At 35.9% G+C, this 16,204-nt stretch overlaps 1 long non-coding RNA gene across 1 annotated transcript in view; it reads left to right on the top strand.

Annotated features, from left to right (window-relative positions):
* LOC109277838 (uncharacterized) overlaps window positions 1-16,204 on the top strand; it is a 380,857-nt gene that overhangs the window by 342,807 nt on the left and 21,846 nt on the right. Inside the window, exon 6 of the long non-coding RNA XR_002085347.2 lies at window positions 8,987-14,073. This is a non-coding gene — a long non-coding RNA (uncharacterized LOC109277838). The remainder of the gene's footprint in view (window positions 1-8,986; window positions 14,074-16,204) is intronic.

The raw sequence follows: 16,204 nt of genomic DNA, 5'->3' as shown, positions 1-16,204 counted from the left end.
CACCCACTTTCCCCTCCCTCCCATCCCCCATCAACCCTCAGATTGTTCTCAGTTTTTAGAGTCTCTTATGGTTTGGCTCCCTCCCTAACTTTTTTTTCCTTCCCCTCCCCCATGGTCTTCTGTTAAGTTTCTCCATTTCCTTTCTTAGGCTAAGATATATCTTATGGAATTTGGGTGATGCAGAATGAATAACCATAATGTATCCAAAAAGAAGCAAAGGTGGGATTGATCTGCCTTGACTTGTCAGACGGTTTTGCTGTGTCAGGCTATTTCCTTGATCAATGAAAGTGTACCCTCTAACCCTTAACAAATCAATACAATTGATTGGAAAGGATGGGAACAAAGCATGGGATGCAGGATACACTTGAACCTTCACTGTTCAGAAATATTTAAATGGGGTTCATCATGCCTAGAAGCATTTTCCTCTGTTCTCAGGTAATGGAACCTTCTTCAACTTCTGTGGAAAACCTATGTAATAACATTTGAGAGTATAGCTTGTGGCATTCTTCATGAAAGAATAGGTTTTGAAAAGTTAAATTTGTCTCACAGCATTTATACTTCTAAAAATATATTAATCCAGAAACAATTTTTGTCATTGAGCATATAAATAACAAAGTGAAAATTCAGTCTTGAAAAGAATATGTATGATTAAATGATAATGGGTTTCAAAAATATACATTATTTTAATAGAAAAAAATTAAGAAAAGAAATAAAAGTATAAACAAAATACATTTTTAATCATTATTGCTCTATTTTACCTATTATGATCAATAGATAAAGACTTTTTTTCTTTATGATGAAACAAACCATATGAAATCAGCATATTTTTTTCATATTGAAGGAAACTCTAAAAAATATAGAATATGAATAATTATGAGCAATCAGAATAATAATTATCCATTAATAAGTTTATTCCACCCAAATTAAGCAGCATTCAAAATGTGCACTTTTAAAAGACAAAAAGATGTTTTAAAAGTTTTTGATAGTTGACAGATTTTTAAGCCTATGATTCACCTGATTTTCTGATTTTTTAAAAGAATTTTTATTTATTTTTGAGAGAGAGAGAGAGCATGAGCAGAGCAGGGGCAGAGAGAAAGACACAGATTCTGAAGCAAGCTCCAGGCTCTGAGCTGTCAGCACAGAGCCTGACACAGGACTCAAACCCAGGAACTGCAAGATCACCACCTGAGCTGAAGTCAGACGCTTAGCAAACTGAGCCACTCAGGTGCCCCTGATTTTTTTACTTAAAACTTCTAAAATCTACTGAAGGAAGTTTTATAAACTGACATGTTTTAGCCTAACATGTTGAATGCATTATTAAAGCTGAAATATGTCTATTTGATCCATTAATCAAAAACATTTTTTATCTATATAGGCTAATTTTTAAAAATGAGTTATCCAAGGAAACTATGACTTCTTCTCCCTAGTGCATGTACCATGACAGTATATACACATTTTTCTAAATCTTAGAAAATTGCTACCTCCCTAGTTCTAAAATGAGAATATTTTATATATTTTTTCAAATAAATGAAAATTTAAATTTAAATAGGGTAAACCACATAAAATATCTAATGCAACATTTTAACATTAGCATATTATGCAGCTAATATGAAATGATACATTTTTTAATTAATTAATTTATTTATTTATTTGAGCAGGGAGACAGAGGGAGAGAGAGAATTCCAAGCAGGCTCCACTCTGTCAGTGCAGAGCCTAATGTGGGGCTTGAGTCCAACCGTCATATCTGACCTGAGTCGAAGTCAAGGCTTGCGTGCTTAACCGACTGAGCCACCCAAGTGCCCCTGAAATGATACATTTTTGAGACTTAGTTCTTAGGTGAGATATCACTGGGACATAAAGAAGATGTGTCATTGATCTTTCTGGAGATAGATGCTACAAACAGTACTATGAAAATCAAATCAGATAATTATGTATGCAAATATCTAAATAGTAAGTAGTAATGACTGACATGTGTTTCCAATTTTACTCCCCTTCCATTGCACAATATTTTAGAGCTGAATTAGGCCTTGATGATTAACCTAGTATCCCTCCTAATTTTAAAGATACAGGAACTAGGGTTCTGAGAGTTAAGTGACGTATCTGCGACCATAAACTTTATTATTTACTGAGTTGGCACTAGACCCAGTTTTCTGACTCATAGATCAGTTCCCTTCTCATTTCCCAACTCTGTTTCAAAGTGTTGTGTGTAGAACATACGGAAAACAGTACTTTTTTAGAGTAACGTTAGCTTAAACATAAACTATTATTGCTTCTTTGCCATAATGTTCAAGCTCTAAAGATGACAGTAATTCTGAAGTCATTTGATACCATTTAAATCCTTTCTACTCATGTCCCATCTTAAAAAGCCAAGATTAATTCTGTTCTCTTTCACCTGCTAGGAAGCACATCAACACAGCAGAAATGTTGTTTTATTATTGGTATGTATCCTGCTAACTATTGAAAAATACTCTTCGAGATTTACATATAATTTGATATGGCATCATTTTTTCATGATATCCAAATTGCCTCTCATTGTCATACCCGTTTTTCTTTTTTTTCTGCCTTTTTCATGAAAGACGGATACTCCACCAGCATCCTCAAGACCTATTTCTATTTGTTCCTTCCTGTGCGTGGCTGTACAACAGTGGCTGTTACTGCCACTTTCCCTTCAAGACCTCCCTCAAGTTCATGTTCTTGCTCTAATTACCCCATCTCAGACAAGCTTTCCTCAAGTCTGGTCTCACTGGTGTGGCTTGGAATGGGGTCCCCTTGTGGATATTGATGACAGGCTGGATCGGCAAGGGGTTGCTCACTTGAGGGAAGCAGAGGCAGGGAAGGGAAGAGGGAAAGAAAGAGAGAGGCAGAGAGATTACCACAGAGAATTACTATCATACATTTCTTCACTAGAAGAATGAACATTAGATTTCATGTACCAGCAACTAAAGGATCACCCCTGAAAGGAAATCTGTGTGATTATTTTTCCATGTCAGTTGTAATGCTCTGTGCTTATCAAAAGAGAGTTAAAAAAAATAATTCCAGGTTGACAAATAAACCTTTTGCACCCCAGTCAAAAGTGTCTGAGTTAAGCACTGAATCCTCCTCTAGTAGTCCAAATACTAATCTTTGAAAGGAAAATGTAGGTCAGATTTTTTTCCTGGTTAAAAACTAGCTATATCCCTCACCATAACATTTTTAGAGTAGTAATTCATATACATTTGTATTTTACTATATTTTCATTTTGTTTAGGATAATTAGTTCTAGAATCTGATTGGTAACTCAAAATTACCTAAACTAGGTCTGCACACACGCACGCACACGCACCAGTTTTGTGTTTGTTTGTTTTTGTCAGTGTTTTAGTCAGTAGAAAATTCCCAACCAGATCAACATTGTGTATTGTCATCTGATTCTTTTTTTTTTTAACGTTTTTATTTATTTTTGAGACAGAGAGACAGAGCATGAACGGGGGAGGGTCTGAGAGAGAGGGAGACACAGAATCCGAAACAGGCTCCAGGCTCCGAGCTGTCAGCACAGAGCCTGACGCGGGGCTCGAACTCACGGACCGCAAGATCATGACCTGAGCCGAAGTCGGCCGCCCAACCGACTGAGCCACCCAGGCGCCCCATATTGTCATCTGATTCTTGTCTCCCCTACACTTTAATTACTATTTGTTTTCTCTTAAAAAAATATAAACTCTAACCATAGTTGTTGCTGCTCTTAACTGCTATTCCTTCCTTATATGATTAGGATTTTTAAAAATTACTTTTTCTCTGGATTTTTGCTACTCACTACTATTATATCCCTTCTTTATTGAAAACAGAAATATGTAAGATATGTTGTTTGACACAAAGAAAGAGCATGGCTCTCATATCGGGAAAGGTTAGACAAATCAGCATCTCTCAGATTTATTCAGAGGCTTCAGCTTGAGTGTTTTGTGTGTGTCTTCTAATGGTTTTGTTACCAACTACCTTAGAGTCATTTGCAAGAAAACCCCTCCCCGCAATTAATCTTGCATATTTCAAAACTATTAGTAAACAAAAGCACTAGATGTTCTTCAGTTAGAAGAAATTTAGATGCTTAAGTAAATCAGTATAGATTCATTCTCCAAAAATAGACTGGAAAGGGGGTGCCTGGATGGCTCAGTCGGTTAAGCATCTGCCTTTGACTCAGGTCATGATCTCGTGGTTCGTGGGTTCAAGCCCTGCATTGGGCTTTCTGCTGTCAACTCAGAGCCCGCTTGGAATCCTTTGTCTCCCTCTTTCTCTGCCCCTCCCCTGCCTATACTCTCCCCCTTTCAAAAAATGAATAAACGTTAAAAAATTAAAAAAAAATAGACTCGAAAGAAAGTATTGGGACCCAATGATCAGTTATGTGTAAACTTTTCACAAAGACAGTTTAAGTCAGCCCATCCAATAAAACTTTCTGCAAGGGTGGAAATGTTCTATAGCTGCATTGTCCTGGATGGTAACCACTGGCCATGTGTGTTATATTATACATTGAAATATGGCTAAGGCAACTGAATTTTTACTTTTACTTAATTTTAATTTAATAGGTACATGTAGGTGCGCCTGAGTGGCTCAGTCGTTTAAGCATCTGAGTTCCACTCAGGTTATGATCTTGTGGTTCGTACCCCTCATTGAACTCTGTGCTGACAGCTCAGAACCTGGAGCCTGCTCCAGCTTCTGTGTCTCCCTCTCTCTCTTCCCCTTCCCCACTCATTCTCTCTCTCTCTCTCTCCCTCTCTCTCTCTCCCTCCCTCCCTCTCTCTTTCAAAAATAAACAAACGTTAAAAAAATTTTTTTAAATAGCCACATTTTTTTTAATTTAATTTTTTTTATTTACATCCAAATTAGTTAGCATATAGTGCAACAATGATTTCAGGAGTAGATTCTTTAATGCCCTCTCCCCATTTAGCCCATCCCCTCTCCCACAACCCCTCCAGTAACCCTCTGTTTGTTCTCCATATTTAAGAATCTCTTATGTTTTGTCCCCCTCCCTGTTTTTATATTATTTTTGTTTCCCTTCCCTTATGTTCACATTTTTAAAAACAGCTACACTCTTCTAAAAAGGTCGCACCTTTTTAGAAGAGTGTAGGTTAAGTAAAACAATGAAAATATTATACAACTAGCAAAAAGCAATATATTCTGCATATCCATGCAGACTTTTGAATCAGAGTTTGAATCAGATCTTTTTTTGTTTTTCATCTCTTACCCCAAGCCCCACCAATATTTTTAAATATGATTCCCATAATAACCCTGATTTCAAATGGCCTCTGTAAGAAATAAAATATCCCTGCCTTGTCAGTAAGGTGGAGGACAGGTTATATTAAAGTATTTCACAGTAGTTATTGCTTCCTCTAACTGAATATTTCATTTGATATACATCCAGATCTATCTTGGTTATTTTTTTAAGAAACAGAGCAAAACTCAAATAACATGTAAAAATAATCTAGCAAGACCATACTTGCATTGCATTGCTTAAATGAAGGGTAAAATAGTAAAATTTTTACCTTGTAAATAGTTCAGCCATAGTCAAAGCCTCATTTAGGGATGTTTTAGTACTGGTGATGAGAAATTAGAATCAGAAGAGACCTTAAACCCATATCTATGACAGCGGCAATTGAACTGATTGATTACAACATCTTCTTTCAAACAAATATTGATTTAATCAAGTCTGCATTCCCATTGGCCCTAATGGTGGTCTTGACAGAAGCCTGGACACTTGAAACTGGCTAACTCCTGTTTGGATATAAATATTTTAAATGCATGGCCATTCAGTCATAATCATTATTTTTCATCAAACCTTTATTCCTCTTGATTTTCTAACCTCCTTAGTAAGTGCTTTTATGCCTTGTGTAAAGTTGAGTGTTGTGCGTGTCTGTCTATGAATGTAAGAGAAAGAGATGACATAGATTTTGGGGGGAAAAAGTTGTATTTGCATCTGTTGTTTCTGATTCACAGAGCTGGGAATGAGGTGCTCTTGCAGACAGTGCATGGAGCTAAGATATCAGTAGGCAGTTTGCTGTAAGCGCATGTTCAATTATTAAAATAGTCGACATTTTACGTCTGATAGCCATAGCGAGGTCATGGCATTAATTTATCCAGAGTATTGTGGGCACAGTCTAGAAAAAAAAATAGCATAAAGGACAAAGATGCTAGAGAGCTTGAAAAAAAGAAAAAAAGAAAAAAAGACGGGTTTGAGCAAACAGAGGTTAAGAGATGACCAGTTTAATACAGGTAGAACAGGAAGGAAGAAGTCAGCAGGCATCTCTATTACTGACAATAAGTATTTTAAGCTCTGCTGTACACGCATTAATTTCTGTTACAGTTTTTCATTAAATTCTAAGCTTGAACACAATTCCTGAATCTTGAGTTTCTGAAATCTAATTTCATATGTTATTTGTTGCTTCAGTGCTCGGTGATTCTTTGCTCTTTACTTCCTGTTCCTTTCTTCCCCTCCTTCATCATTCCCCTCCCTCTTCCTATTTCTCCATTTCCTTTTCTTTCTTCTTTTCTTATGCTTTTCCTTCCTGCCTTTCTCTCTCTCATGAGAGTGTGTACTTAATTCCATGTTTTCTTTGGGTGCCCCCTTCTTTCATTTGTGTTTTTTTGTTTTCTTTTGTTTTGTTTTGTTTTTGCACTTAAGTTTTTCTTTTTTTCTTTTCTTTTCTTTTCTTTTTTCTTTCAAATCAGGAGCCTGTCGGAGCTGATTTCAGACACACATCTGCTTCAGAGGCTTCTTTCTCTTTATGGGTTGTGTGATGTTTTCTTTGGAACCTCTGCAAATGGTTGTGCTTCGCGCTTGTTGCCACAGATCTGTTGCCAAACTGCTACCTTAGTTGGTCCTGCAGTGCTGCAGTGCATGCTGGGATCTGTCTGTGTGAGTAAACTGAAATTTCTACAGCACCAGACAGCATTACCGTTGGCTTGCGAATGGCCGTACTTTCCTTTGTATGTAATTCTTGTATGCTGCAGAGTCATCGATGGCTAGTTCTGTCTGGCAAGTAATTCAGAAATAGTGCGCATGTAGAAAGGAAAGGTAGGCAGTTTACCACATTCTGTCATTAAAAAGAACCTCCGAAGAACAAAGGAACTGGATAAATACTTACATACTGTCTTTCATGTTATGAAACACTGTAGCACAAATAGCGCTGTGTTCAGCCAAATATTTTAGACCCTTTTGTAATAACGTATATAGTAGACGGTTTTCATATATGTACACAAATCCATATTTTATGTAAGCATATATTCAATCTCTAATAGTTACAGCCTGCAAGCGTTTTTTAATCCTAAAAACTTTTACACATTCACCACCACACAGCTATTTGTTATTATTTTTATAAGTTCTTAAATCAAATAAAAATAAAAAATATACCAATATCCCGTTGGTTGGTTTTATTGCAGCAAATTAGGATTTCAACACAGTTTAAATCATATTGATGACTCAGATCCTGGCAGATCTTATAATTCCTGCGAACTGAGAGCACAGCTAATAAAAATATTAAGCAATTATTTTTATTAAAATTGTAGTTTTGTTCATTATTAAATAGAAATGATTGATCTATGCAGATGGGTCTCACTCATGTGTCCCTTGGGCTCTTTGGGGGCTTCATATAGAAGTGGGAAGACTCCTTTTGCTCTTTCTTCAGCCGGGGGGGGGGGGGGGGGGGGCGCCGAAAAAGAAGGCGTAGAATGAAGTCTAGGACTGTTAAAGAATTGCTGGCGTTATCTCTCTATCACGTGTGAGCCTGGCTGCCTGTTTTCTGAGGTAGTGGATCCAGGATGAGACTGTGTCGGAGCCTGTGTCCACAACTGCACTTGGAGATCTGTCTTATTGATTAGAGGGGAGAAGGGGTGGGGATCCGAGTGTGAGGGGAGGGGAGGGCCAACTGACTACTGGCTCATTGAAGCACAGGACATTTTCTTCCGGAAAGATGTCAAACAACTGAGACATAGCCACAGAGGAAGTAGAAAGGTAGAAACATAAGGAGCCCCTGGAAGAAATGAAGGCATTTCTTTATGAGAGTCTTGGGGCTTTTTCTTTTCACTCCTTTTCTTTCTTTCTTTTCTTTATTCCCCCCCCCCCCCCCCCCCATCATCTGACCTGCAAAGGCTAGAGTGACAGCGTCATGCAAATGCTGCAGTCCCGCAGGTCTGGGAGAGGGTGGATGCTAGACTGTGAGTTAATGTTAATGATGAGCGCAGTGAAAATACCAGCCGCCGCCACCCCCTGCACACAGAAGCGCTCTGAGTCAGCATCAGATGCTTTGCCTCGCCTCTCGCTGGGTGTCTGTATGCCTGTGCGCGCGCGTGCTCGCTCGGGCATCCGTGTCTAGCCGAGGGGAGGGGGTGGCGTGTGAGTGCGTGGAGGGTAAAAGCCAGTCAGTCAGTGAGAAGCAAAGGTACGTTGGAGAGCAACTAAAATCTGACTGATTTCCATCTTTGGAGCATCAGATGTATTCCCTAAGGAGGATGGGTCTCCGTGATGGGGGTGGTATAATTATGTTAATGTCATATTTATGGAGGGGTGAGATTTTTCATTCTAATAATTGGTTGAATGCTATGGTCAAAAATTGTAAAGCCATATTCAGTTTTAAGGAAAAGCATGGACTTATATCTAAGGACTGTTTTATTTTTTGCTTTTTGTGAGTGCTGCTTTTTTATTTTATTTTTTAACTATTTACTATTTTAAGCCATAACGGATTCAGTATGGAAAATCAAATGATAAACAGAAAGAGATCTTATATAATGATGCATTACATCATGGAGCAGAATATTTAAAGTCTTGCAAGGCAAAGTAAAGATCTGGACAGGGGGTGGGGGGTGGTGGTTTGGAAAGGGGTGTGGTACTAGGGTGGAGGAGGGGGGCCAGTTAGCAAATATTTTGTTCAGCTTTCCTTGCAGCTTACTTGGAAATGGATGATTCACCTGTTCTACAGGAAAACATTCTAATTCTTTCCATTTTTTTTCCTCCTCTTTTCCCTTTTAAGATCAACCACTTCAGAAGAACCAGATTCCACTTCTGTGGCCAGGACTTTTATGTTATGGCTGGTCCGATTGTTATACACTGCGTTTTATGCTACTAAACCTTGGATCATTCCTAAAGTACCAATTCTGTTCTTGAACCACAAACAAGGCTAAAAGATCGGAGGAAATTCAGTGAATATGCAGGACTGGGATTGTGTATTTTCAAAAGTATTGAGCTTTATAATGCAATTATTTAAGAAATAGAATCTTTTTTTTCTTCTTATGTTGCCAGCATTTAAAGTTACATGTTTATTAAGTGGCATTGCTCAAATAGCTACAGAGTATGCATGGAAATATTTGCTGTCTGAATAGTTTGGAGATTCAAAGAGAAAAATCAAGCTTCAGAGGTATTAAGTTATGACATGCAAAAAAGTTTTCGTTTTATTCTTAGCTGCAACAGTATATATTTAAATCAGATTTAAAGTGTTATATGTCCTTGGCCCACCTTAACAGTTGTACTGTAAAGAAGTGTAATGGGAAGCAGAATTTCAATTAGGGTCCCATTAACTGGCATATAATCCTTCTTTAATGTAATAGAGGCTATGGTGTTTCTGTACAAATCTGCTAGAAACAGATTTTAACCCATTTTTAGTCTCTTTCTTTGGATCTGATGGAATGACTCTTAACTGTTCATTGTCTGCATTGTTTCTCATATTCTTCATTATTTTAAGGTCTGGAATTAGTCTATAAATGGTCGTCGTGAATATTCAGCTAATCCTAACTTTTATATATCCTATATATTTCTACGTATGTATTTTAATTAGTATTTAGAGGAAAAAGTTTAACTGAACCCAACTGTAATTTCTAAGCTAGCCTTATTACTGGAAGAAGAATTCTACCGCATCAAACCAGACTTTTCCTAGTCCCTGAGACCCTAACTTGTGAGGTATTTTAGTAACATCACAAGTCAGGCTCTTGGGACCTAGGCGGAGGGGAACCAGCAGCTTTGGACCTTATTGATTGTCTGCAGTTACCACCAGAACAAAAGAACATACATAGATTCTGCCTAGGAGAAAAGAACAATGCTTTTCTTTATAATCAGCAATGTTTTCATCATGACCCACCCCCAAATATACTATTTTCAGAAACTGTACTCAAAAGTGATTATAGAGTTGCACTGAGTAGCATTTGTATTATGTTATAAAGACCATATGAAAGCAATAGATAACTATGTGAGAAGCAAAGTTAAAATACAGGTGTTTTTAAAATGCTTCTTTTAATGTATTTTGAGAGAGTCTAAGAGAATACCTCCTTAGTTAGTAAGGAAGAGAGTGGTTTATACTTAAAACTTCTTTCATATGCATAGAAATATATACATTAGCTACTTACATAAATCCTATATGTCTCCATGTAATTATGGCTCAGAATATGTAATGTATAGCTATAATCATGCTTGAGGCCTAGAAATAAATCATTTACAATCTTCTTTACTGACCCTATTAGTTTTTACTACTGATTTAAGGAGAATGCTATTTTATACTTGGTATTTACTCCCAGAGTTTTCCTTAGTCTTTTAACCAGACGAAATACTTTATATGTCATATTATAATAAGGCATACTCTGGTCGTAAGAGTCATCAGTAATTAGCAAAAATATGGTACCTTTTCATCTTTACATTTTACTTTGTATATATATCATGAACCTATGTGAGATAAATCAGTAAACACCACCTATGAAGTCAGACTGCTCTATTCATCTGTCAACTGAATCTGAACTGCATAGTTTTCGTTTTTTAAGAATTTCAGTTTTATAAACTATTCCAACTATAACTACCGTGTCATATTTGAACATTATTAGCCATTACCACATCACATATTTATTTCTTGTAAGTGGAATCAGTATATTAAACCCCTTTACAGATTTTACAATAATATTGCAGATACTAAGATTCAAAATGGAGATGACAGACTTTCCATAATAGAAGAACCAAAATGATTTCATTCTCTTAACTCTAATGCTTTACATGAGTGCTATAAATTATATGTATCTTCTGCATTGTTAAAATAAATTTATGAATGTACTTTAGAACACTGTATGGAGTCTTTGTTCACCTTTTCATTGGATTTGTTACAATTACTCATGTTTGAAATATCCCAGGATCCTAATCACCCATGACTTGTATTTCCTGAAAAATTGATACTACAATATTATAAACATATTCTTCATCTATACGAGCCACATAGAATATGTTTAAGCATGTGTCCACACTGTACCTATTCAGATTCCTTATTTATATCACCTATTTCATTTATCTAGAATCTCTGAAATTTTAAGTGTGTATATGTGTGTGTATAAACATAGGTTTTAAAACTCCATCTGAAAGGAGGTAATATAAACAGTGAAGATTTTTGGTAGTATTTATCTTTTACTTGTTTTAACCACGTGTTCATTGTAATTAGACAGCTTTAAAAGCACAAGTTTCTCAATTCAAAGAACTCTATGTGTATGTATGTACAAGTGCATAGAGACTTGATTATATTTAATAGCAATGTTTATATATCAGATCAGGAAGGACCTCATATATAAAACAATGTCACATACAGGTATATGTTTACAGACACCTGATTCAACACAATCATAAATAATACGTAAAAGGTGTTTCATAAATTTACTTCTAAAATAATATAAGGGATGGTTGTTTATTGGCTATAGTGATATCAGATATAAGCTATTTCAAATGTAATATTTTCTATGTTATTATATCTATGAACTGCACTATATATTAACTTCTGTTTCATAGAAGAAAGATACCAGAGCTGAATTTAGCGTGCAGTGATGTTTATCTTGCTTTTTTACTAATCATCAAATATGATTCGTTGAACCCTCTCAATGTAACCTTCCTGCATATAAACTACCTTTTCTGAGAACATCATTGATAAAGCTTTTCTCTTACTCCATAAAGGTGAGTAGAGATATAAGTGGGTGACTTTGTTTATATAAAACTACTTTATGCTGTATATGGATAGATGAATGCCACTTTTTCTGCATTTCTACCTAAACTGTCACAGAATAATATTGTTTGGGGGGTATAAAATATGATTTGGAAAATCAGATCATACTAAGCTTAAAATAAAAGGAGAGGTCTACAACAAAGAACGAGAAAATGATGTGTGTTGCATACGGAAAAAAAAAAGCAGTGATATTAACAATTCGATGGCTTCCTGGTTGGGAGACCAGCCTGAGCCAGACGCATATATTAAGAGCTGTCTGCTGCCGATGTGAGCTTGCTCAATGCGGTGGAAATGAGGAATCACCTCCTCTCTGACACCAGCTTATTTTCACATTTTAATTTTGAAATAGCAAATCACTGTTTTACATAAATATACTAACCTCCGCCTGATTCTTATTCCTTTCTCAGATTGCTTGTTAATTTACTATGAACTTCAAGTTCCTTTTTTAAAAATCATCACTCACTTTAAACTTATCAGTTTAAAATCTACCAAAGACCAATGAAGTATTAGTTTTTTTTTCTGTCTCTTTTGTATTGCTCTGTTAATATTGTGATACTCATGCATTTAACTTTTAATCTCTGTAAGGAAAATGTCAATTTTCCAAAATGGCATTTTTTTTTTTTTTTTTAGGTCTTTTAGGATCCATCAAGGCAGCCACTTCTGGAATTTTGCCAAATCTAAATATGATTATATTTCATTGCAGGGTTCATGGGATCAATATTTTTCTTCGTATGAAAGTCCTTAACACTTTAGTGTTCCAGAAGCTAAAGAAGAGGTATATAGAGATATTCTTAAGTCATTTAAGCTTTAGGCTACATTAATAATCTCTAGAAGAGGTATAAGTATCACAGGGGAATTATGGTATAAGTTAATTACTAATGAAATCAGAAAAGGTGTATACTGCCTTCCATTCTCTTCCAAATGGGCATGCCTAAGTTTGGTCGAATTCACCTGATAAATATGTAAATGGTTTTACAAGCTGTCATATTTGGATAGGTTTTGAGAAAACAGTACATAAAGGGTTAGCTAACGCCCAAGTTTTCTTGCCATTTACACATGCAGTGCTGCCTACATTTCCGTAGGCAGCAAGCACAGGCATCATTTTGATTACTTGCATTCTTTTGTTTAATTTCTTACTAGACATTTAACTCGGTACTCAAATTCCACTGATCTCTTAGTAACTGTATTTGGAAAAGGAAAATGAAGTTTCTAATATAGAGAAGTTTTAAAAAATCCTGGGCATTTGTAAGCATTTGAAAAATAGACTTTTTTGTGTAGCTATGCAAATACATGTTTAGTGTGCAGAAACTTAGGTGCTATTATTGTCTGTCATCTCCATACTTAGTTTTCTGATGATTTGTGGTCAAATACACACTGAAGCATATATGCATATATTTATTATATATGTATATATCTTCATTTTTAAAAAGTCTCAATAAAATCAGTGTAAAAATTGACATATTGTCATAAAATCATCCACAGCAGTTTTTCAGTGAGCTAGCTTCAACTTTCATTGCCTCTTCCCCAAATCTCTCTTATGTTAAATGTAGCTTTACCGGATGAAGTGCCTTACTATCGAGAACTGTTAACTTGTATGTAATGTTTTACTTGTGGAAGTTTAAAAGCAGGTGGAACTTGAAGGTAATGATATTAAGTGAATGTAAGATTAAATAGTTTTGTTTTTATAATCAGTCAGCTAATTTCATGCATGTTTTATGGGGAATTTAAAAGTGAAAAATTCTCATATGGTGACATAAATCTTTCATTGTTCATATAAGTAGTGTGATTTTAAGTTTGTTACCTTAATAGTTGATTCCTAAAAAAGTGTATGAATAATCATGGACTGCATATCAGTTAGGTTAATGAAATAAGAATAGTGACTTCCACTTTTCATCTTAGTCTTTTAAGGTATTTTTGGCTTCTTTTATGCAGGTGGATTTAACCATTCCTTTTTTCTAAGAAGTTTCTCCCTCTCTGTTGGTAGGTGTCTGATGATTTGTGAGCACCAAGTGACTATTCTGTGGAATCATCTTTCCTTGCCTTTGAATTAGCTTTCCCTAGGCCATGAGTCAACATCAATGTTTTGTACATCCAAATTGGTAGGTCTTTCTTGAAACCCTTCTATTTATTTTCCTATACATATAAGTGAATTTTGAGAAATTGTAGACTTCCATTGTGATTCTCTTTCCAGTTTCCAAACATCTTCAGTAAGAGAGTTGGATTGTGTTGAAACACTAGACGGTGGGAGTATTTGGTTCCGTAGGATCCAAAACTGTAATGTCTTTCTCCTACTAGACTTCGTCTTCTTAGTGGGGAGAGGGCAACCCAGCTGTGGCTAAGTTATTACTCTGTTATATATCACACTAGAAACCCAGCCTATGCATTTGTAAACCTTGGGGAGGTTTCTACATGAGACAACATTTTTTGTTGGAGGATTACACTACAGTCGGTTCACTTCACTTCTGTCTCTCTTCCTGCTCCCCCCACCCTCCCACAACATGGAGTCCTTTCAACTTCTTCAAAGAAGTGGGGGAAAAAAGTAGACTCTTTATTAATGGCAGAAAACAAACTGGCTGCTGGACTTCCGAGACTGCCTTCTAATAATAAAGCAGAGTAGGCACTGCGACAAAGAATTCTTGAATGTACTAAATATATAGGGAAGCCTATTTAAATTCACCAGAGGGGCTTAGAGGACAAGCAGCAGAAAGTTTAGAATTCAATTCAAGCCATGCCAGAAAATGAAAATGTACTTAAAAAAGGATTTCTGAGACAATTGTTCAAAGACATGTCAACTTTTAAGGTTCTTTCTAGAATAATGAAATTCGTACTCTAATTTCTGTGGTGACTTTTTCAATTAGAAAGGAAAAATGATTAACAGGATCTCTAAGGAATTGTATCTTATGTCTAAAGAAAATGTGTTTTCTTTCCATAGGGTGTGCTCTATTGAGGGCCACCTAGTGCACTGACTAAAATCACTTAAGTATATACATGAAACAAAGAGATAATGTATTTTTCAACAATTAGACATACCATAACAGAAGTGCTCTTGCTACTTTGGGAGAAAGATATTCAACTTATGTCTTCTTTTCAGCTCATTTCCTCCCTTTCATTTCTATGATTTATAATATTTTAAATAAATGCAATAAAGTGATTCTGAAAGAGCAAATTGCTGATAAATAGTTAGACTGTATGATGCTACATTTGAAAGATAAAAAATGATCCCTGTCATATCTCTTACTGACTTTAGGAAATGTTCTTTACCCTTGATTTATCTACAAGACAGGTGCATCTATAAAGAGTACGCACATCTATAAGAATATATACTTTATTAGTCCTAATGTTGAGATAAGTAACTGCTTATAAAATCCATTTAAAGGCCAGTATGACCTATTCGGGACTGAAATTTCTAGCAGCTTTTCTCCTAATGTTCTCCTTTAGAATTGACACAGATATTGGGAAAAGATTGCCATTCTCTGTCTCAGGAATTACAAGTTGTAAAGAGGATAGAAACTTGGACTCACTAGTAACACATCATTGTTGCTGTTGTGGAGAGACCCTGCTTGAGAATGAAACTCATGTGGGATTTGCCAGTTCATAAATATAATTTATCAACTCAAAATGAGCTGGTAATCCATGAATTTATCCATTTATTCACAAATGTATACCTAGTTTAAAAAAAAGTCTCAGTGAATTAAGGCTACATCAACATGTGGGATCACTGTGGTCAATTAAGACTTGATCATTTAACAAATTTTACTGGCTTTAAAATGAAATGTCAGATGTATGAATATTAGCTATAGAATTTTAGATATTATGATAAAAAGTAATTGTTGCCCTCAATGCATTTAGATGTAGCCTGAGTTCATTTACCAAACAACTAAACTGATTTCCATCTATTTAAGTTTTTTTTAATTTTTCAAAAAGATTTTGGGGGGAGAGAGTAAGTGCATGCATATGCACACAAGTGGGGGGAGAGGAAGAGGGAGAGGAGGAGGAGGAGGAGGAGGAGGAGAGAGAGAGAGAGAGAGAGAGAGAGAGAGAGACTGTTAAGCAGGCTCCACGCCCAGCACAGAGCCCTATGCAGGGCTTGATCTCATGACCATGAGATCATGACTTAAGCTGAAATCAAGAGTCTGAGCCACCTAAGTGCCCCCATTGATTTAAGTTTTTATGACCTTTTAATATCAAGGGCTTGTGTAGGCTTAATGATTGATCAATAAAATAATCTGA

Source organism: Panthera pardus, unplaced genomic scaffold (assembly GCF_024362965.1).
Source record: "Panthera pardus isolate Hobbes unplaced genomic scaffold, ASM2436296v1 HiC_scaffold_16, whole genome shotgun sequence".
Lineage (NCBI taxonomy): Eukaryota > Metazoa > Chordata > Mammalia > Carnivora > Felidae > Panthera > Panthera pardus.
Note: the sequence above shows the minus strand (reverse complement) of the source record. Positions and strands in the feature narration are given on the sequence as shown.